General features: G+C 38.1%; 1 long non-coding RNA gene across 1 annotated transcript; it reads left to right on the top strand.

Annotated features, from left to right (window-relative positions):
- The first annotated feature begins 229 nt into the window (after window positions 1-229).
- LOC123387754 lies at window positions 230-21362 on the top strand. Its single transcript, XR_006602247.1, has 3 exons — window positions 230-1243; window positions 10379-10537; window positions 20974-21362. It is a non-coding gene; the product is annotated as an uncharacterized LOC123387754 (long non-coding RNA).
- Window positions 21363-21975: the final 613 nt, after the last annotated feature.

The raw sequence follows: 21975 nt of genomic DNA, 5'->3' as shown, positions 1-21975 counted from the left end.
AGTGATAAAGGAAGGCAGGGAAACAGCAGAACTGGAACTGTTTGACAGAATTTGCAAAGTTAGCTTTGGATTGTGAGGGAGAAAGTTGGTGCAACAATTGGGTTCTGTCACGGGGAGGGGTGAAGGGCTCGCCAGCTCCGGCGCCACGACAGGGTTAACGGCAGCGGCGCCCGGTGCACTCTGGGAGTTGTAGGCCGCGGGTATTGTGGGAGTTGTCGTAAAAGTTCGTTCTTTGGGTGTGATGGCCGCCGCCAGGGCAGGAATTGGGGGATTCTGTTATTCCGGACGGCTCGGGGGGCTCTCTGTACCATCAGAAGGCCACCGACAGCCCCCAGGTTACCGAGGGCCTGTTAATTGTGTGCCAGGGAGGTGGGGAGCGGTGTGTTGGGTTAAGCTTGGGGCCTGGTGTCGCTAGATCGGCCTGGGGGCCTCTGGCAGCTAAGGGCTAGATGAGGGGCTCCAACCTGCCAGACCCTAGCCGTCTGGGCTTTCAGCCTTCAAAATATCTGGGTGGCCAGCGCCTAAGCATTTTGGAGCATGCCTTATTTTGTTGTGGTTTGTATCCTGCACCTCTCCCACTTTTCTTACAGTGTTGTACTGTGTTCCTGTAGTCGTTGATGCTCAGGACCCTATTTGAGGTTAGGTTGGGCTTGTTTTCTTGGGTCTGGTGGGATTTGTGCAACAGGTGAAATTTTGGGAAGTCTGAAGGGCAATATCCTGAGTGTTGTCTGTCTTGTTTTCGGTGTGAGAAACTGCGTGAGTGGTGAACGTGCCCCTGAACGTGTGCTTCACCTTCTCTTGCGTGTGGTGAACCTTGCCCCTGTTTCCTAATGCCCACAGGCCGTGCTCCGCAGTTCCTCCTTATGAAATGCCTTTCTGTTAACTTGGATGTGTTCTTAAACCTTTGTGAGCCTCTGGAAGACTGCTTTGCAGTTAGTTGGTCGTAGAACAGTATTGTAGAACAGTATTGCAAAAAGTGATTGTGAAACAAATACCCTTAGTTCTAGGGAGCAAGCCCTTTGACCTTAGTGGTGCTGTGGGGTGATTTGGTTACTTAAGGGAATCAGATTTGCTTTTAGATGCCTTACCTTACTCTTGGCTCCCAGGGTTCCTCTGCCTGTTGGTACACTTTGATCTTACTTGTTTTTCCATACTCTCTCAGCTTGAGTCAAAATGGGACACTGTGTACTGACATGTAACTGCATGTATCAGAATCTCTGGATAACACCAAATTGCCAAGCAGGTCAGTACCTGTCTTAACACCCCTGCACACCCTCACTATTTCTGCCCTCAGGTGCTGCTCCATAAATTCTGCCTTATTTAGATAGTCTGGTTGTTGTTTATATGACTTAAGGCCTAACTGGCCATGAAAAGCTATTTCTCAGACAATATTATATAAAAGCTTTTTACTCCCACAAATAGTACTGGTGTCTAGAAAGTTTTTTCATTCAAGGTTGGTGAAAGAGGGGATTTAAAATAAGGTACCGCGTGGTTTTGGAAATCAGCTACCAATTTTTAGTTTGGGGGATAGGCCATGTAACAGAAATGATTTATAGCGAGAGGGAAAAAACTGTTCTTTTTCTTTATATTTTAGAGCCTATAAAACCTGTTTCTGTGTCATTTTATTGGACTGCTTTCATATACCATTAAAAAACCCTTCAATGTGTTGTGTATGAGTTTTCTTGATGTATCTGTATGGGTTTTCATAATTACCCTTTTGTCTGAGTTTGCTTAGTACTTGAATATTTGAAAATATAGTAGTGGTATAGAAAGGAGCAAAGTGGATGGGTTTGTATACATACTTCTGTTGAATATGATTTTGGGTACAGATTGATAGACTAATACTGTTGGCTTGCTAGTCAGGTCTCAGGATGGTATTTCCTTCACTCTGACCTGAAGCCAGTGTATCTTCAAATATTAATTAACTTGCCAATGGAAAAAGATTGGGAAACTTAATTTTTAAGTACTATACTGTTCATATTGTTGTTGTTTGGTAATATGGTAAAATACTGGTGAGTTGGTTTTGTATCTTAGGAAAACTGTATCTTAGGAATGGATAGAATTTGTAGATTTGTAGAATCATAAAATTATTCAAAACCAATGACAACCACAGTTTGCTTTGAAAGTGGATGCACACCTTTTTTTTTTTTTTTTTTTTAAGGTTTTATTTGGGGGAGAGAGTGAGCACAAGTTGGGTGAAGTGTAGGGGGAGAAGCAGGGTCTCTCATGAGCAGGGAGCCCAATGTGGGGCTTGATCCTGGGTCTCTGGGATCCTAATCTAAACCGAAGGCAGACACTTAACTGTTGGAGTCACCCAGGCACCCCAAGAGGCATACGTTTTTAATTGCCAAGTTACCTATGACTCAGGTCCTCAACAAATGGTTCATTTGAAGGTGCTTGGAATAGGTAGGTACTTACTTTGAAAAGTTTAGAAATAAATGTATCTCTGTATTTTCAGAGAGCCCTTCTGGACATCTCCAAGAAATGGTGAGATTTTACACCCAAACATTTTAACATTTAATCCCTGAGGTCTTTGTTTTGTACTCTGCTTTTTACCAACATCATTTCAATTCTGCTGGTGTGAAATGTTTTTTGAAATACAAGGTCAGTTATGCTTCCAGAAAAAAATGTGGTAATAACCACTACCTTCTGGAGAACATGATTCCTAAGGTTGTGCATATGTATTTGATAAATGTGTCAAAGGTGATCATTTTGAAACTTAGGCTTTGTATGGTTTTGACAAAACTCCTTTCAGTGAGCTATAATAGCACCAAAGGGTAACTGGTAGCATTCTTTTTGTTGTTGTTGTTTAATTAATTCTTTTTAAAATTAGCCTCCACACCTAACATGGGACTTGAACTCATGATCCGTAGATCATGAGTCACATGCTTTATCAACTGAGCCAGCCAGCGCCCCACTGGTAATGTTCTTGACGTAGGTGTTATAAATGAAAGCCTTTGGTTCTGCTGTTCATTCAAAAATAAATACAAACTTACTTCCAAATAATACAGTGTAGAAGATAACAAAAAAATAAAGTTTTTATTTTAGTTTGTAACCAAAATTTGGAAACACGGGTGGGGAGGGATTGAGTGGGAATATCTGTTTGAGCCCTTTATGTAAAACCTTTCTAATTTCATTTCCCTATACAATACTGTTCACATTGCTGAAAACACATTTTTATTAATGTACTTCTGCATCTGTGAACATTTGTGTGTGGGAAAACTGCATGTACAAGACAACAAAACCACCCATTCAGAATTTGGCCCTTAGTTTTCCTTTATAGTATTTGAAGTGGAAGAATTGTTGGTTGTACTTTGTGCACTTGTTTATATATTTTGTTTTTAAATAACAATACTCTTAAACATGGAGTGCATCTCCACCCACTCACTCCACCTTTTTTGTAGGATAATTAGGTGTCTGAAAGAAAGAGGAAAAAGTTTTAAAATTTTTTCATGCCTTTCACTGAATCTTATTTTCTGTTCTTCCTACATATATTTCCAGGACAGGATACATTATTTCTGCTCTGCTGGATATTATTTCTTGAAGACAGATTATTAATCGTAGGATTTTTCTAGACAAGACACAACACACCAATGGTTACAGCAAAAGGTTGTATCTAGGTTAAAAGATATTACTTTGTTTCCTATTGGAAAGAAAGCAAGATCATAGGCATATATTCCAAAACTTAAAGGATTCTGTCTATATCTTTTTTTTTTTTTAAGATTTTATTTATTTGAGAGAGAAAGAGTGAATGAGAGAGAGGAGGAGGTAGAGGGGGAGACAGAGAAGCAGACTCCCTCCTAATCAGAGAACCCAACCTGGAGCTTGATCCCAGGATCATGACCTAAGCTGAATGCAGACACTTAACAAACTGAGCTACCTATGCACCCCAGATTCTCTCTAGATCTTAGAAATTCAAGAGCCCTGAAGAGATTATTTTGCTTTGCCCTCGACTTTTCCTTGTTTTTCATTTTGTTTAACTTACTCCCTCGGTGTGTTTGTTTGGCTCTAGAACTTAAATGGCATTTTTGTTTATTTTGGTACTTTTTTACAAATTATTTGCTTCAATTTTTAAAAACCATTTTTCCTCTAAAATATTGATAATATTCATTCTAAATATCCATGCTTCAAGGAATCAAGAAGAATATTCTTGAAAAAAAAAAAAAGAGGAGTCTCAGCAGAGAGATGATATTTGTGTGTGTGTGCGTGTGTAACAAAATGTTAGGACTCAAATATACAATAACCAAAATAAAACCCAAAATTCCCTGGAGGTCCTCAATTGCAGTATGGAGATGATGAAGAAAAGAGTCCGTGAACTTGAACCTAGAGCAATAGAAATTATCCAGTCTGATGAACAGAGAGGAAAATGATAGAAAAGGTAAATGAACAGAGCCAATGGGACAATATCACAAGGTCTAATACTCATTTTATCAGAATCCCAAAAGGAGAAGAGGAAGAGTAGAGTGCAAAAAACAACTGAAGAAACAGTAGCGGAAAACATCCCAATTTTGATGAAAGATACGTGCTTAGAATTTTAAGAAAGTCAGTGAATCTCAACATTGATATTCAAAAAAACCATACTGGACGTATTACGGACAAATAATTATTTTAATGAAGTATTACTGTTACATAATATTTTTTTAAAGATACATTTATTTATTTATTTGAGAAAGAATTTACACAAACAGGGGGAAGGGCAGAGGATTCTCGAGCAGACTCCCTGCTGAGCGCAGAGGCCAACTCAGGGCTGGATCCTGCAACCTTGAGATCACGGCCTAAGCCGAAATCAAGAGTTGGAAGCTTATGGTCTGAGCCACCCAGGCTCCCCTTGTCACATTACATTTATATAATTAAAATGCTATATATGCTAGGTTTCTATATTCTGGGGAAAAAAGAATTAATGACTTCTTTAAACCTCAGCACCAAGTTCCAGAATGTGGCCTGTGAAAACATCTAGGGTGTATGGCTTTAGTCTCCTTTTCTATTATTAACAGTCTTTAGTTAATGAAGATCAGCATGATTTTTAATTTTCAGACAAGTTTTACATGAAGACAGTATTACTTCTTGCCTGACACTCATGAGATGCAGATTTGTGAAATTTTTATGAAGACTGTATAAGAAGATATTTTTAAATTGATCGAAGTTATGTATATTTACTAATCTAAAAAAAATTATTTGTAAACCACTTTCATTTTTTTTAACTCCATGTTTTTGGATTTTAAATTGTTTTTCAAGAAGTTTTGTTTTTGTTTTTGTTTTTTCCCAAAGGGATAGGAACCATACTTTCAGTGAAGGTGTATTAAAGGAGTGGTCAGCTTTTTCCTTTATATTTTAGTATTAATCAAAGATACAGAATTTGTACAGTTTATAAGAGGGAAAGAAAAGACCCATTGCATTAGTTAAAATGAAGACATCTGTGATTTTAAGCTATTCTGTACTATTTGTTATAATTAAGGAATTTGAACTTATAATATGGAGTTAATTTTAAGATATTTGTGAAATGACTTATTAATTCTATAAAATATTTTTTTGAGATACACAGATTTAAGTAAAGTTTTCTTTTCTTTCTTTCTTTTTTTTCTTTTAAGACAGTGCCAGAGCACTTGAACAGGGTTGGGGAGGAACAGAGAGAGTGGGAGAGAGAGAATCTTAAGCAGGATCCATGTGCATCATGGAGCCCAGTGCAGGGCTTGAGATCATGACCTGAGCTGAATCAAGAGTTGGGTGCTCAATGGACTGAACCTCCCAGATGTCCCCAATTTTTTTCATTCTAACACAAGATTTAAAAAAGAAAACTAATGGTAAAGTAAATGAAACTGACTTGTAGTCTTCTACCTGAAGAGGAAAACTTGGAAAGAACATAATTTATAGAAATGTAAAAGTTTGAGATATGTAATTTTGGGTTTTATCAATCAGTAAGAGAAGATAGAAAGGCTAAGCCATGGTTTGACAGTTCACAAAAGAAAAAACAATAATGTCATTGCATAACGTAGCAGATTATGTTTTCCAAAGATGACCACAGCAATATCTCCCAGCTGACATGTTCTTCTGCAGTGTGATTGATGTCACTCTGTCATCAAAACGTGGCATCTCTCCACTTCTTTAATTTTGAGTAGGCTTTTTGACTGCTTAGACCAAAAGAACATGGTAGAATGGATGATATCCTAGTTACAGGTGTTGTTCTTACCTCACCTGGCAATTTCTTCCTGCCTTTTGGAACCCACCCACTAAGTAAGAGATGTAATTACCTTCAAATTACTATGTTCTAAGAAGGCCAAAGTCATCTAATGAACTCCTGGAGGATAAAACATCTGGAGAGGCCAAGGAGCATTGAGGAACCAGACATGTAAGTGAAGAAGCCATTTTGGAAATGGATCCTCCAGCCCCACCTGCCATTGGCTGTTGCTTTGTAAATCAGATGAACCATCCAGGAGAGCCCTTCTCAATTTTTGGCCCACAAAATCATGAGCAAAATAAAATGGTTTCTTTTAAACTTACGAGGTTTTGGGTGCTTTGTTATGCGTCAATGATACCTGTAAAAAAATACTGGGGAAGAAAAGATTTCATCATTTTTATAAGAGATGGCAGTATAGGAGAATATGTCTACATGTATCTACAGTGTAACGGAATGCCTAAATAATAAAAAAAAAAAAAAACCAAGAGCCTCAGTAGAAAAGTGTACCAAGGATATTAAATAGGCGAATGACAGAAAGGTATGCTCAAACTCATTAGTAAAGAGAGAGGGTCAGATTAAAGCCACAAGAAAATTTCTCTTAGTACCCAACAGACTAACAAAAAGTGGAAAGATGGATGGATAATGTCATGTGTCGATGGCAATGGGGGTGAATAGGAACCCTTATGCACTGTTGCTTAGTGTAAAGTGGTGGAGCTGTTCTGGAGAGCAGTCTGGCAAAATTTAATATAGATATTAATAAATTGTCCTGGATACATGTCCTCAAGAAGTCTTACACAGGTCTTTAAGGGAACAAATATGAAAATAATAATTATATTGGGCTTTTTGGTGACAAACTCCAAGTCAATATAGGTTTTTGGTTTTTTTTTTAAGATTTTATTTATTTGAGAGAGGGTATACACAAGCAAAGGAGGGAAGGAGCAGTGGGGAGGGAGGGAGACAAGCAAACTTCATGCTGAACACAGAGCCCAATGCAGAGCAAGCCAAAATCGTGTTGGATGCTGAACCAACTGAGCCACCAAAGTGCCCTACCGATCTCTCTCACTGAGAGAGCTAGTTCAAACTTGGTGAAGGCTCACATATACAGTCGTGCGTTAGAAGCAAAGGACTGCATATATCCTCCACATCTGCATATTTTTAAAGATGCAGTTTAGTGAAAGTAATAAACAATGGAGTCTATAAATACCATTTGTATAAATTTAAAACAGGGAAATAAAAATATCCTGTAAGAAAATATTAAAAAACCTACATCAAACACGTTGGAATGGTTTCCTAAGAACAAGAAAAAAGTCGCCCATAGAGGGAGGAGTGGGGAATGAGGTAAAAGAAATTAAAGTCCAGTAGTGATGGTGTGCTGTGAACCATTGTGTATGAGCAAATGTTCTGTGCCTGAGGTCCAGCAATGAACTCTGGTCAAGAGAAGATTATAATTCTTCAGGAGTCCAAAAAAGCAAATCGAAAGGATAGAACTATTTGCCAAATCTGCCATGCTTGGGGGTTTTAAATGAGAGCAGTACTTACAAAAGTGTGGTCAAGGGGTGCCTAGGTGGTGTGGTCAGTTAAGCCTCTGACTCTTGGTTTCAGCTCAGGTCATTCTGTCGAGGTTGTGAGATCAAGTCCCATATCGGCTCTGTGCTCAGCATGGAGTCTGCTTGAGATTCCCTCTCCCACTCCCTCTGCCTCTACTTGTGCTCTCTCTTTCTCTCTTTCTCAGAACCTTAAAAAAGAAGTGTGCTCAAATAGGCAATCTCATATTTTTTGGATATATAATCTGGTATGACCTTTATACATGACAGTATTAATGAAGAGCCTTAAAAAAATGCTCATGTGCTAGCCAAAAAAAAAAAAAAAAAAAAAAAAACCAAACAAACAGAAACTATAGAATGAAATTTAGAAAACAAGCCATTTAAATAGCAACAGCAAACAGGAAATACTTGGAGATTTATTTAACAAAGTATGTGTAAGGAAACTATATGGAATGTATATGGAAACTATAGAACACAGCAGAGAGAAACTAAAGACCAAACTAATGGGACAGATACCGTGTTCATGGATTGGAAGACTCAATATTGTTAAGATTTCACCTCTCTTCAAATTGATCTATAGATCCAAAAAAATTCCAGTCAATATACCAGTAGGATTTTGAACTATTTTTATAGAATTCAGCAGGCTAAATTTATATGGAAATGCAAAGGCTCTAGAGTAGGTAAGTCCAAAAAGGTGCACTATTTGATTTCAAGACTTTATAGTAATCTAGAGAGTGTAATTTTAATGATGATAGTTATATAAATCAATGGGACAAAACAAAGTGGAGGTATATAAATATATCATCAAGTGATTTTCAACAAAAGTTCTGAGGTGAAATCAGTAAGGAAAAATTTTTCAACAAATGATGTAGGAACAGTTGGATATCATTGGCAAAATGATGGACTTTGTTTCTGGTCTCACACTATATACAAAGATTAACTTGAAATGGATCCACAAACCCAAACACAAGAGAGAAAACTTATAGAAAAAAAACAGGAGGAAGATCTTGAAGATCTTTGTAATCTTGGGTAATGCAAAGATTTTTTAGATAAGCCACAGAAAGTAAGAAGCATTAAAAAAAGTTAATAGGATGCCTGGCTGGGTCAGAGGTAGAGCCTATGACTCTTAATCTCAGGGTTGAGTTTCAGCCCCATGTTGGGTGTAGAGATTACTTAAAATCTTTTTTAAAAAGTTAATAAATTGGGTTTTATTAAAATAAAAATATTTATCAAAATACACTGTTAAGAAATAAAAAGATAAGCCATAGACTGGGAAAAAATATTTGTAACACATCTGATGAAGGATTCCTCTTCAGGAAATATAAAGAAATTTTAGTACTCAGTAATAAGAAGACAGGCAACCTAATTAAAACAGAGCAAAACTTTGTTAAGTAAGTGAGGCAAAGATCATCTTTGTGTATTGGCTGCAAGTTTATTTCTTGTTTAAAATATTTTATTAATTTATTTTTCAGAGAGAGAGAGAGAGAAAGTGCACAAGCAGGAGGAGCAGCAGGCAGAGGGAGAAGCAGGCTCCCCATGGAGCAAAGAGCCCGCCATGGGACTGGATCCCAGGACTCTGGGATCATAACCTGAGCCAAAGGCAGATGCTGACCCAACTGAGCCACCTAGGTGTTCCTCCAAGTTTATTTCCTTATGACAGTCTGAAAGCTTTTAGCTATAAAAGCCCACCAGTGCCAAACTCAAATTTTTATACATTCCATTATTTACAAAATAGTCCGAACAGGTGGATTTTTAGAACCTGCCTGCTTTGCATACTCCAGGAAACCAACCTCCACATCTGCTGGCAGTCAGTAAGATAAATCCTGGGGGCACCTGGGTGGCTCAGTGGGTTGGGCACCTGCCTTAGGCTCATCACAATCTCAGGGTTCTGGCATCAAGCCTCACTTTGGGCTCCCTTATTGATGGGGAGTCTGCTTCTCCCCCCTGCTTGTGCTCGCTCACTCATGTGCTCTCTCTCAAGTAAATAAATAAAATCTTTAAAAAGAAAAAAAAAAAAAGATAAGCTCTGGGCCCATAAAGTCCCCAAGCCTTTGGTGCTGCCTTTTTAAAGCTCTGACACAGAAACACTCTACCATGCTGCTAGAGCACATCACCTGGACATGTAATCCTCCTGTCTGATTGCCCTCTCCTCCAGGAGTTCCCTTGCCTTCCTCCCTTTTTGGGTAGTGACCCCCTCATTGTCAGCCTCCAGTCTCATGCTCTGAGGGACTTCGTGCAACCCTGAAAACTCCTGTAACTCTACGTACTGCCCAGTACATGTGTTCTGATCTTGATAGATCACCAAATCCCCAACAAGACTTTGATAGACATTTTACCAAAAAAAGGAATGACTGTCCAATAAGCACATACAAAAATGTTCATCATCTTTATTCTTCAGGGAGATGCTAGTTAAAGCCACATTGGGTTACCACTATAGACCCACTAAGTGAAAAAGACTGACACTACCAAGTGTGGTGAAGACATGGTACAAAACGATACAGCTGCTTTGGAAAGCAGTTTGTCAATTTCTTATAAAATTAAACAGTTACCATTTAATCTGTAATTCCACTTCTCAAGTATTATTTAGTCAAGGGAAATAAAAGCATTTGTCCACATGAAGACTTGTATGTAAACATTCATATTTGTTTTATTCATACAGTGAAAAATCGTAAAGTCGAATGTTCATCAACTGAAGAATGGATAACCAAATGGAATACGACTAAGGAACGAGAAGGGATAGACTACCAATACTTGCACCATGGATTAATCTCAAGGATGTCATGCTAATGGAGAAGCAAGACATAAAAGATTATATACTGTATGATTCCATTTATCTGCATTTCTAGAAAAGGCAAAATGAGAGAGTGAAAACAACTATTGGTCATGATGGATGAAGGATCAGGGAGGGAACTGACTATAAAGCATGAGGAAATACTAATCTTGATCATGGTAGTTATGCAAATTTACAAATTTATCAAAAACCATCAAACACTTAAAATTCAGAATCGTATTTTCAGTTATCTCTCAATAAGGTGGACTGAGGAAAAAACAAAGCACTCATGCTTTTTAACACAGAATTGCATTACTTTTCATAAGTTTTTTTTTTAACTTATCTAAGTAATCTCTACACCTTGAATTTACAACCCTGAAGTCGTGAGTGATGTGCTCTACCAACTGAGCCAGCCAGGCACCCCAAAATTGCATACCTAAGAATTTAGTATAAAGAAATCATAAGAGATGTGTTTGAAACATAGAGTGTTCATTTCAACATTATTTATAATAGCTAACTTGAAACAACTGAAATGCCCAGCAGTAGAATATTGTTTAGATCTGTCTATGATACATTCATACAGGGAATTTGTCAAGCTATTAACAATTACATAGAAAATAGGAGTTGGAGAAATGTGTGCCACTTTAAGTAAAAAGGCAGATTAAAATACAGTATGTGTCTAGTTTTTTACTTGGGTTTTTATTTTAAAACCAGAAGTTAATAGAGTACAATATTTTTACTATGTCATTGATAAATGAGGGGCGAGAGGGATTTTCATGATATTATGCAAATAAGATCTGAAAATCTGCTACCTCCATATATATTTTTTTCTTCCAATGGGAAATGAAAGAGATTAACATTCAGACCAATGTTCTTTTGCAACAAGATAGGCCAAGTTCATTATTACTTTTTACAATAAAATAGGGATTTATATGCACCCTGAAGGATATTGACTAATATTTACAAATCCTCAAGGTGATACCCCTAGCTTTGACTTTATTTTAAAAGCTCCCTCAATTAACTTAAGAGAACACTTATCCATCTGTATCTAAAAATCAGAAGAGAGTTGAAATGAACTTAATTAGACATGGACACACAGTACATTTCCTGGGGTATGTTAGGGATCAGAATATCTCATCCCATCTAAAGTCTGCAGGTAAAATGTCCCTTATACTGGCTGAGCAGGATCCTGGTTAGGAACACTTGGACTATTCAATATTCCCACCCTGGGTCAGGAAAGGTAAAACAGGTAAATGAAAGGTGTTTGAATATACATTCAATAGTGAATAAAAGGCCTGTGAAATTCCTTGATTAGTCTCTCTCTTGGTATCCTGAGATTTCCATTGCATGATTGAAAGACAGAATCGATTAACTCTGAGATCTCCAGTTTTGTATCTCTAATTTTTACAGACTCTAGAACATTAAGGAAATATCTAAAATTGGACATATTTTGCAATGCCTGACTGGTTCACTTGGTAGAGGTTGCAACTCTTGATCTCAGTCAGCATTGTTAATTTTTAAGTTCAAGCCCCACACAGGGTGTAGAGATTACTTAAATAAAAAATCTTTAAAAAGTAAAATAAAATTGGTTATATATTTTTAGTAGCCATTAGTTTTTTGAAAGTAAATTGGAAAAATGTTTATGGCAGTATTCGATTTTTTTTTTTTTTTAAAGGGGGAAAGGGGAGAGGAGAGGGCAGAAGAAAGAGGGAGTGAATCTTAAGCAGGCTTCATGCCCAGTATGGAGCCTGAGGCAGGGCTCAGTCTCAGAACACTGAGATATTGACCCGAGCCAAATCAAGATTTGGATGCTTAATTGGCTGAGTCACCCAGGTGTCCCATCCCCTAAACAATTTATTTTTATTTTTTTGAAGATTTAATGAATTTATTCCGAGAGAGAATGAGAGAGAGCACAAGCAGGGGGAGCAATAGGCAGAGGGAGAAGCAGGCTCCCTTCCCAGCGAGGAGCTCGATTCAGGACTTGATCCCAGGACCCTGGGATCATAAGCTGAGCCCAAGGCAGGTGCTTAATTGACTGAGCCACCCAGGTGCCCCTTCCCTGAGCAATTTAAATCATGTTTTCTATACACTTGGAAACCTGTAATCAAAAATTATAATCTTGTTCACAGATTGGGTTTTTTTTTTATCTGTAAGTTTGCAATTAATTGGATTTCTATAAACAGGGTCTTCTTTTATGTTCAGCCCAGTTCACTAAAAATTATGTGTAAATAAGAAATATTCTTGGTTTTGGAAAGCAATTTTTTTTAACATTGCCATGCAAATCGTTGAGTAGTTTATTTATGAGGAATGTGTGAAAATATTAAAAGTGGGTCTTTGGTCTCTCTACAAATCCAGACCCAAAAAAGAGCCATATTAAGGCACTTACAGAAAGAATGTTCACTCAAACGTCTTCAATAAACACACATATATAGACAGAGAATAAAATGAGATATAAATAAGGCAATTCTCACGAAGACATATCTAAAACAAAGTGTGGATTGGGAAGAGAAAACAGAAAACCTTGGGACTGCTCGTGTGTTGCAAAAAGGTTATTTCTCCCTAGTTAAAACCAGAGTGTCAACGTTTTATTCCCAGATGACTGGTGTCAGAGAGCTATTGTCATTTATACCCATACATTTTGTTTCCCTCTGAATTTCACCTAACAAAGGTATACCAGAGCCAGGAGCAGCTGTTTACATTGCATCCAACTATAAATCAAGACCACAAACGTTGAGCTCTGAGAAGGAATCTATTTCACCTTTACTGTATTCACATACTCTCTCTCTTTCTCGCTCTCTCTCCCTTTGCCTTTGGTATTCAGAAAATGGAATGCTGTTACCCAATTAGACTATTTATACATGTTTCTGGTGATTATTTGTGGTGAGTCTAATTACTGATTTTACATCTGTTTTTAGCAACTCACTTTTCGGTAGTTCTTAGTTTTTAGCAACTCCATTTCAGTTAACCTAACTACCTATTTTCACAGCTTACTTAAACACTTTTTTTTTTCGTTAATCCCACTTTCTTGCTAGCTTTTCCTGTCCATCCTAATGTTCTCAACTTGATGCATCTTCCATGTGTGTCAACTTTAAAAAAATAAAATGGTCAGTTATTTTTTAGCAAAATGAGTTTATTTGGGAATAGCAGAGGAATTGTGATTTAGGACGAGTAAACTGGAAAAACCATAGGCAAGTCCAAAGAGACAAAGGGAAGGTAAGCCTTTATTAGTTTTCAGGGGAGGGTTGTTTCACACAAAAGTTCGTTAGAGGTGGTGGTGGTTTCTCACTGGCTGCAAGTGTTGCTGCTGGGGCAGAAAGAGATCTTTTTGCCTGCTGTGTAGGCTGCAACCAGGGGTATGCATGTGAGCGCTCCCCCTTTAGGGCTTCCCAACTCCATTTTCAATGCTGTTTCCTTCACTACTTTTCATAGAAATGAAAGTATGCTGGAAACTTTGGAAGAGGAAGAAAAAGTATGTAGTGTGTGATTACAGGGATATTTGATTTAGATGTGCTTCAAACAAAAGCACATTAGTCATATCAACAATTGCAAAGAGACCATTAAATAAAAAAGACACTAATAAGGCAAAAAGTTGGGACTATCTGATGGTAAGAATCCTGTTAATTTTTTTTCGGTGGGATAATGGTATTTTGTTTTCAAAAAAGAGTCCCTTATAATTTTACAGGTACATGCAGAAATAATTACAGATAAAATGATTATATTTTCTGTGATTGGCTTCAAAATAATTCAGGAGAGGGGCACCTGGCTGGTTCAGTCAGTGGAGTGTGCAAATCTTGATCTTGGGGCCATGAATTTGAATCCCACGTTGGGCCTAGAGATTATTCTTTTAAAAACTCTAGGAAAGGAGAAGTGGATAGTTGTATAAACAAGATTGGGCATGAGTTGATAGTTATGAAAATTCATTATACGAGGGAGTTCATTATATTATCTTGCCTACCTTTTCATATGTTTGAAATTATCCATAACAAAATGGTAAATGCATTTCTATTAGGGTTAATAGGGGCACCTGTGTGGATCAATCGTTTAAATGTCCCACTCTTGATTTTGGCTCAGTTTGTGATCCAGGGTTGTGGGATCAAGCCCCACATCAGGCTCCACACTTAGCATGGAGTCTGCTTGAGGTTCTCTCTCTCCCTCTCCCCCTCCCCTTGCTCCCATGAGTGCTCTCTCTCTCAAAATAAGTAAAAATAAAATAAGTAAGTAAATAAACAAAAGGGTTAATAAGCTCATACAAATAACCTTGTAAAACCTTTAACAAATCATTAGGAAAAAGAGAAATATGCCAAGTGAGCAAAAGATATGAAGAGGTAGTGTGCAAAAGAAGTAATAAACGGTAAATAAGCATATGAAGAGAACTTCAGTCTCAAAAAAACATGCAAATTAGGACAATGTGTGATATTGTGATTTATAGTGAGAAACATATTTGGTCTTCATCCACTCTTACTGGCTTGCAACTCTCCAAACCTTTGGAATTTCCTAATGAAAAAAAGCAATGGGAGTATCTTTTTCATAATATTTAGCCTTGTATAATGGATTCCTGTGTCCATAAAGCTGGAAGGAGTGTATTGTTATTCATAACAGGCCCCGTTCAATCACACCTAAATTAATGTTAATGTGATGAGTTTCGGAAAACTTCTAAGGATGGGGGCAAACCAGCACTGGAGGGTTGGAACTTTCAGTCCCATTCCTCACCCTATATCCAGAAAGACGAAAGGGTCTGGAGGTTGAATCAATTGCCAATGGCCGATGATTTAATCAATCGTGTCTATGTGATGAACCCTCCATAAAAACCCAACAGTGTGGGGTTCAGGGATTTTCCAGGTTGCTAAACATGGGGGTGTGCTGGGAGGTGGCATGTCTGGAGGGCACTAGACTGCCATGTCCCTTCCCATATCACTTATCTTCCCCTATGCATCTTTTCCATTGGGCTGTTACTGAATTGTATGCTTTTCTAATAAACTGGTAACCTAGTAATGTAAACTGTTTTCCCAAGTTCTATGAGCCACTCTACACATAACAGAAGCCAAGCAGGATGTTGTGGAAACCTGCAGGGACAGCCAGCAGGTCAGGAAAGCAGGCAACAACCTGGGCCTGTAACTGGTATCTGACGTGGGGACAGTCTTGTGACACTAAGCTTGTGGGATCTCATGCTATCACCAGGGAACAACCAAACGGAATTAATTTAACTTCTTGGTGGCGTTGGAAAGCACATTCAGAAAGGAGATACTTTTTTTATCTGTAGAATTGACAAAACAGTTTAATGAGAACTACTGTTGATGAGAATGAGGTAAAGCAAATAGTCTATCTACCGCTAGTGGGACAGTAAATTCAGTAGGTCCCTAAGCGTTCCTGGTTGTCTTCTCTATCTTCTCCAAAAGAGTGGGCATCATTTGCCATTGCCATTTGATATGTGAGCTAACTAAATACCAGAATTATCCAAGGTCACACAACTGAGGGCTTGTTTTTTTTCCTCCTACCCCTGGAAAAGAAGAATCTGTTGATGAAATATTTTGCAATATATATGATAATGAGTTCTCTAGAGTTATTTTCTGACCTAGGTGATCTCAGATGATTGAGAAACAGAGCAGACGTAAGCCCAGCCCATGGCCAGGAGCAAAGCTCTGCTCATAGCAGCCTGTGTCAGCCAAACCCTAGTCTACCCACAGACAAGGGAGAGAGAAGTAAATGTAGCTCATTGTACACCAAGGAGGTTTTGCAGTTGCCAGCAGCTACCTGAGGACTCGCCTCCTTTCTCTCCCTACTGCGCTTACACTCTAGTCCTACTCTTGCTTCCTCCCCGAGTGCTTTAGTCTTACAGGCATCAGATCCCTCAATACTGGGATGCTAAGAAAGGTGGGTTATTTCTCCATTGTCTGTACCTTGTTTCAAAGATTTGAGGAGGCTTATTAAAATTCTCATAATGCAAAGTAAAGAAAGATAGAAGGGAGCTAGAAATAGGAAAATCTTTTTAGATCCCCTATATAGATAAAGGGAACCTAGTTCACTAATGATACCTACTTCACAGAAGCATAACCACTATTCTGATTTTTCAACGTCCTATACATGGGGTAACGTGAGACAGCAAAGTTGCCACGAAGTTGGAGACTTGCCAGATGGCCCACCGAGGAGGCCAAAGAGTAACCACATAACTGTGCCCTGTTTTTAAGAGCTTGTTTTTCTCACCTGAGACAGCAAATGAACTGGTTGTGGGTAGGTGAGACCATAAAACGTGACTCTTAACATCATCACCCCATTTCGGTTTTTGGTTCTATACAGGAAGAATTCATGTGTTATGACTGAAGAGGAAAATAGAGCTGAGAGACAAGCCAAATAATTTTTAAGATGTGACCGATTTTATTTTTCCACTGGAAGTTATCTCTCGTCACTAATTTTTACCCTTTCCTTCAGCAATACTAATCCATTTGTTCGTTTAATGAGTGTGTATCGAGTGGTTACTGTTTCCCAGGGCTGTGTCAGTGAATGGAACAGACCTTTATGGAACTTAAAGTACGGTTGCTGAAAGTATGGTTGCTGTAGGATGAACTTCGGTGCTTTTGAAGACTATGGGGGAGGCTCTTATGGCTTGAATACAATAAACAAGAGAGGAGGGCGGGGCCTGATTCAGGTGTGCTTCCTTAGGACACACACACACACACACACACACACGCGCGCGCGCAGGGTATTAGTGTTCTATTGTTGCTCCTATAAATTCCCACAAATTAGTGGCTTAAAGCAACACACACTTATTATCTGACAGTTCTATAGGTTAGAATTACAAGATGGGACTCACTGGACTGAAGTCAAAGTGTTCCTTTCAGAAGGTCTCAGAAGGGTTTGTCTCCTTGCTGCTTTTCAGCCTCTAGAGGCTTCCTCCATTCCCCCAGCCAGCATCAGCGCCCCACTCTGACCATTCTTCCATACTTGCATCTCCTTCTCCGACCAAATCTGAGGCAGGTTCTCCAATTTTAAGGACCCATGTGACATAGATTAGCCTCACTTGAATGATCTTCCCATCTTGAGTCCTTAACTTAGTCCTATTATCACAATATACTGTTTGATACGGTAACATTTGCAGGTTCTTGTGGTTAGGATATGCATCTCTTTAAGTGTGGGGAGGATCATTATTTTGCCTAATACACACTTACACATACAAAGGTAGTTATGGCATGAATATTAAAATTTATATAGAACGTTTTCTCAAAAATATAAATAAATAAAATGAACATAAACAAAAAAACTGCACCCCCAAATAGAGGCATGATCATTTTGGAAAAAGTTTTTCATGTATATATTATTCATGAATGTCTCTGATGAGATATTGCCATTGATAGTGAAGAAGAAAGAAACGGAGAGGTACCTCTACAGTAAATGACATAAATAATTCTAAGAAACGTGGTGTTAAGTAAAAAAGCAAGTCTCAGAAGACTCCCCAAGTAAAAGGCTTAGGTTTACACATGAGTTTCCTCAGAGCTACTATAACAGATTGATAAAAACTAGGCAGCTTTAAAGAACAAAAAATTATTCTCTCGAAGTTTTTTTGGCTAGAAGTCCAAAACCATGGTATGGGCAGGGCCCTCTGACGGCCTTAGGGAAGAATCCTTCCTCGCTCTTCGAGTTTCTGCTGGGTGTTGGCAATCCTTAACATTTTTTTATTTTGTGTCTGCACAACTGCATTCTCCAGCTCACAGGGCCTTCGTTCCTCTGTCTCCCTGCGCAACTCCAAATCTCCCTTTATAAGGACCCAGTCATTGAATTTAAGGCCCACCCTAGTCCCGTCCAACCTTGTCTTAATTTGATTACATCTGCAAAAACCCTGTTTCTAAATACGGCCACATTCATACGTTGGTGGCGTGGGGAGAGTTAGGATTTCAACATATCTTTTGGGGGACACAATTCAAGCCATACAGTCAGAATTGCAGCATCTGTAAGGGAGCGAGGGAAGCACGATTAAGCTGACAGAGCCGTTGAGCTGTGATGCAGGTCTAACAGAAGCCTGGGCTGAGCCCACAGGGAGCTCCGCAGTTAGGATGGCCTCACAGATGTCCATAATTGAGGCCAGTAGCCAGGCATGTTTCTTCCTGCAGTATCTAGGCATTGGATGCAGGTAACCCATGGGGGCGGGGCAAAGCAACGCCCTTCAACCAAGAACAGTTCCCACGTGGGGGGGGGGGGGACACACAACTGGGAGCCCTCAGCAACTAGCACTCTCCGCAAATAAATGTCTTGGTCATGGAGAGGATATCAGAGTTGCATACTCCAGCATCCACTATATTATGGTTTTCAATAGATCTCAAAAAATAAGCCAAAGTGTACAATATATTATTATTTAATATACAATTGTGATAGAGTATTTACATACATGTATATGTATATATATATATATTTATTTATATGTACATAAGTATTTATTATATACACCTAAAAGCTGTAGAATGATACAGAACATTTAGGACTGTAGGGATAGGAAGGTTCCTGGTTTTTTGGTTCTTGAGTTGGGTGGTGGGTTTATAGTTTTTCACTGTATTATGATTTATAACTAGCTTATGTATTTCATGTAATCTTTTGTATGTATCAAATAAGTAATCTCTACACCCAATGTGGAACTCGAACTCATGACCCCAAGATCAAAAATTGCATGCTCTATGGACTGAGCCAGCCAGGCGCCCCTGCATCAAATATATTTATAAAAATAATAAAAAGAAGAAAGAAAACTAGGCAAAAGTCATAGCAGTTAAAGTATAGAACTTTAGAAAAAATATGAGTAGATAGAGCAAATCCAGATTTGCAAATCCTCTGCTACAGTAGGCATTCAGATGAAGACATACTTCCCTGAAATTCCCTAATGTTACTTTAGTTTGCTTGCATAACCATCCTGAAATTTTGTTATTTTTGGCTGGAAGTATGATGTTGATAAAAATATATTGTTTACTTTCACTTTTGCCTAGTTTTTTTTTTTTTTAAAGATTTTATTTATTTATTTGAGAATGAGAGAGAGAGAGAGCATGAGAAGTGGGAGGGTCAGAGAGAGAAGCAGACTCCCTGTAAAGCAGAAAGCCTAATGCGGGACTTGATCCCAGGACTCCAGGATCATGACCTGAGTGGAAGGCAGTTGCTTCACCAACTGAGCCACCCAGGCATCCCTCACCTAGTTTTAAATTGATTTGTTCATCATGGCACTAATTTTTTTTTTTTAAGTGAAAGAGTATTTTGGGTAAGGTTGTTGGAATGCTTAATAGATCTGTTGGTGCAATAAAGAAATCTGGTTCATGCACAATATTGACATGTCAAGTTTTCACCATGATATTTTTTAAGTGTATTCATTTATAATTTAAATAATCTCTACCCAATGTGGGGATCAAACTCACAGCCTTGAGATCAAGAGTCTCATGCTCTGGGGTGCCTGGGTGGCTCAGTGGGTTAAGCCTCTGCCTTCAGCTCGAATCATGGTCTCAGGGTCCTGGGATTGAGCCCTGCATTCGGCTCCCTGCTCAGCGAGGAGCCTGCTTCCCCCTATTCCTCTGCCTCCCTCTCTGCCTACTTGTGATCTCTGTCTGTCAAATAAATAAGTAAAATCTTAAAAAAAAAAAAAAAAAGAGTCTCATGATCTTCCAACTGAGCAGGCCAGCCACTATTCACAATGGTATTTTTAATGGTACATTGAGTGGAGAAAGAGAGCTGTTGGATTATGTTTTATGATCACAGTTTTTACTTTTTTTTTTTTAAAAAGGGTATATTGTCTATATTGTGCAGCTTTATATTTACATAGAAAAAGAAATGGAAGAAGGCACTCCAAGTAGCCAACTGCCGTTTGTGGGAATCAGAAATGGGGTGTGATACTTTTTCACTTTATATACCTCTGAGATCCTTTGAAACTAAAAAAAAAGTAAAATATTAAAACATATTTTTTGACCACTTTTTTCAAAACAACTGGTTTGAGTTTTCTTAGTTCAAGAGTCTGTTTCCATGTTGGAAAAATGGGAGTGCTACTCAGACCTTGGAATGGAATATTGTATTTGAAGTCAATTTCAGACACGCTAATGCAATAACAAAGCATAGTAAATGATAATGTGCGTGCCTTATGGTGATATTGTCTGTGAAAGAAATTAAATGGTAATAATGTTTGTTAAAGAAGTATTAACTTTTTGGAAACCTCCTGATTTCTTTCTATTTTTTCTTTTTTCTTTTTAAAGATTTTTATTTATTTATTTTTGCAAGAGAGAGAAAGAAAAAGAGCACACAGGAGCTGGGGGGGTGGGGTGGTGGAGGGGCAGAGGGTGAAGCACACTCCCTGATGTAGAACTCGATCCCAGGACCCTGGATTCATGAAGGCAGAAGGCAGACGCCTAACTTACTGGGCCACCCAGGCTCTCATGGAAACCTGATTTCTCATGCCAAAAATTTCAATTTCTTTTAAACCTGGTTGTTAACCATGGCTCTCTCTTTCTCTCTCTCTCTTTTAAATCCAGGACTGAACTCCTTCTCAACTGAACTTAATGGAGAGATTAAGTGCCTTGTTTTGTGAGCTATGTTTAAATGAAGATGAGCTAGAAGACAGAACTGTTAAAAATATGTAAGTTTTATTATATAGCCAAATGAAGGATTCGGCTCTCTTGTAATGGTATTCTGAAAAATTCCTAGCTTCTGTGAAATTCCCTAATTATGGAATTTTCTTTCATGATATGGAGCTACTCCTGATTTCATCATGAGAATCTGATCTGAAACTCAATTTACGGAAATACTGAAAATGAATTTCAAATTAAATGAGACCATCTGTATACTAATATGATGCAATACTGTTGATTCACATTTTTCCATATTAAAGACTGTTCTGAACTCTAAATCTTTTAAATAAACGAGACTGAAATTTAATGTTGTTGTGTCTGAGTATGTTACTTGTATAACAACCAGCTACTTGCAGGAACTCTTCACCTCTCTGTTAATCATTTTTTTATGTTGCCTTTCTGAGCTACTTATCAAGATATGATTTCATAACCACACCTTGGTAGCTGAAATTCCAGTTCTGCCACTTAATCTCTATGTGTTTATAGGAAAGTTAGATATTTTAGGCTTCGTTTTTCTCACTGAATACATAATGCTTTTCTGCCAATCACTGATAAATGCTTATATAGTATTGTCCAATTTTACTGTTGTAAAATTTGAATGCTTAGTAGCTAAAGTCATACACAGTCATACAGCTAATAAGAGGTAGAGTTGAAGTCTGGTTCCAGATTTACCTGATACCAAAGCCCAAAGTTTTAGAGTATTGCTTCCTCTTTGGAGAGTTAATGTTTTCATATGTTTGGTAGAATACCTGCCCATCTTTGGGAACCCAGGTCTGTATGTTAAATTTTAGCATAGAATAGTGCTGAATAGGAGTAGACCATCATTGTAGGTTCCTGTATGCATTAGAAGTTTTTAAAAAAATTGTTTAAAAATTATTTTTAAAAAAGATTTTATTTATTTGACAG

This window comes from Mustela putorius, unplaced genomic scaffold (genome assembly GCF_011764305.1).
Source record: "Mustela putorius furo isolate JIRA1106 unplaced genomic scaffold, ASM1176430v1.1 tig00003859_pilon_pilon_pilon, whole genome shotgun sequence".
In the NCBI taxonomy this organism is placed as follows: domain Eukaryota; kingdom Metazoa; phylum Chordata; class Mammalia; order Carnivora; family Mustelidae; genus Mustela; species Mustela putorius.
The sequence above is the reverse complement of the archived record's forward strand: the minus strand, read 5'-3'. Positions and strand labels throughout refer to the sequence as shown.